The sequence below is a fragment of the Vigna radiata genome, chromosome 1 (assembly GCF_000741045.1).
Source record: "Vigna radiata var. radiata cultivar VC1973A chromosome 1, Vradiata_ver6, whole genome shotgun sequence".
In the NCBI taxonomy this organism is placed as follows: Eukaryota; Viridiplantae; Streptophyta; class Magnoliopsida; order Fabales; family Fabaceae; genus Vigna; species Vigna radiata.
Genome location: NC_028351.1, coordinates 31,698,156 through 31,700,384, shown reverse-complemented (window position 1 = coordinate 31,700,384; position 2,229 = coordinate 31,698,156).

Genomic DNA, 2,229 nt, shown 5'->3' with positions numbered 1-2,229 from the left:
GGGTCACTTAGATTGAAGTATAAGGAAAAGGTAAAAGGGGTATGAACCTTTCATTTGCCACGGTCATTTCAATACTGGAAAGGCTTTACTAGTTTAGCTTCAGAGAATAATATACTTAAGTTTATATAATATAATATATTAATATATTTGAATTTATAAGTATATATGTAAGCAGCAGGTAGTTACGTAACTTAACATTATTATAATATAAGTTTATATATATATATATATATATATATATATAATAAAGTGTGGTTACGTGGTAGATAAGGAATTTTTTTATTTTATGCGTAAGTCAGGTGGTAAAAAGGGGTGCTTTGTTGTGTATCTATAACATGATAATTGTGTTTTCCGTTTCTTTGCCAGTGTTCTTCGATTGGAATTTTGTTATGTTTTACGTTTCAAAATTGATGGTTATAGGTATATTACTTAGAGTACATGTGAAAGGGATTGAGATGTTAGTTATAAATCTTATGATTCATTAGCGATGTGTGGTATTGAAAATATGTATGAAAAGTATTGAGGTTGTGTCATGAGTCTTGTAATTGGTGAATAATGTATATTGTTGAGACTATGTATATTTTGATATTAGTGAGATAAATCTTATGATTTATGGAGGGATGTATGATAATGAGAATGTGTATGAAATTGTGATACGAACATGAAACTGTTATTTCCTCATACTTTTGTCGTTTTGTGTGGACTTTTCGTGTTGCGATACGATAAGGATTGTGGGTCTCGTATAGAGACAGAAATTCGAGTGTCATTTCCTTTTGCGAAAGGAGGTGAATGTCTCGCCCAAAGGGCTTTTCGATAAGTCGGGGAGATAGGTCTGAAGTTGCGATGGAGGACGACTCGAATCGCCCTGTTTTGCGTAACAGGTTGGGACGACAAAGTACAAGGAAACAACATCGGTTTATGAATGAATTGATTGTGATATTTTCTTTGGAGTAGACATGTGCTGTTTTGACTGGTTATAATTTATACTTAATGTTGATTTACTGTGTTATAAGCTATGATGATATTTCTAGTTACTCACCCTGAAAGTTTGTGGTTGTGGTTTCCACCTGCAATGATCGTACTTGTACAGGAGTAGATGGCATTGCAGATGATGCTGGAGTGCAATAGTTTGACGAGAGGGGAAATTAGTTCTTCTGGGATTTTATTGATTTCGTTATTTAAATTTTCTTTACAGACTTGACGTTTCGGTAAAGGTTATGTTTTGAGTTTTTGCATTGTAAGAACAATGTTTATGATTCGTGATTTTAGCTTCAGCGATATTATTGGAGTAAAGTTTTTTTTTATCCGAAAACATCGATTTTATAGTAAACTATGTAAGGATGATATTATTCTATTTCACAAGTGACATCCAGTTAGGGGTGTTACAGATGGGGCGATTATTAAAGCATCAAGATAACTTCCAAGACTGAGTCCCTACATCAATACATCACTTTACTTGAGAATTTCATCCTAAAAATTCTTGTCCAACCACACCTCAATTGCATACTCAACATCATGTGTAAAAGATACAATTCCATAATTTCTTTTAAACAATAACTTAAGTCCATACTATAGTTCATAATTACAAGAAATCAAAAGAAAGAAAGCTTTCAATCCACTTCTAAACAAGTTGCTCAATGTATTCCTCACCCAGCAAGACTAATTCCCCTTTGTTCAACGAGCCATCACTCGCTCTACGAATAGTAAAACAGAGGGTTCTCGTCTCTTAATGAGAACTCTCACTCAACCACTACTATACTCAAATTTTTCACCTAAACCAACTCGCCCAATCATATGGCTCGCTCTATGAATGTAGAAAAAAAAAGAGTTGCTCACTCAGCGATCCTAGACTCACTTAGCGAGTTTGCGAAATTATGTAGAACCTGTACTCCCCAAACCTCTCATATCCTAACTTATACTCTTCTACAAACATCTACAACTTCCATATGATATTTTATACCTTAATTGACCTATTCAAATGTGTATGATTCAACTTAAACCTTATTTAAACTCATTTTACCATGAATTTCCAAACTCACTCCAACCAAAACACCACTCTATAGTCCATAAATCAATATCACTCATCTCTCATCATAATTTGTTAGTTCAAACTCTAGAAAAGTCACAATTGACCCAAAAACAGACCCTAAATCCTCACTTTCATCACAGACCGTCTACTGTAAAATCTCACCAGTCAAAACTCCTAAAATAAGCCAAAAATCATACAAA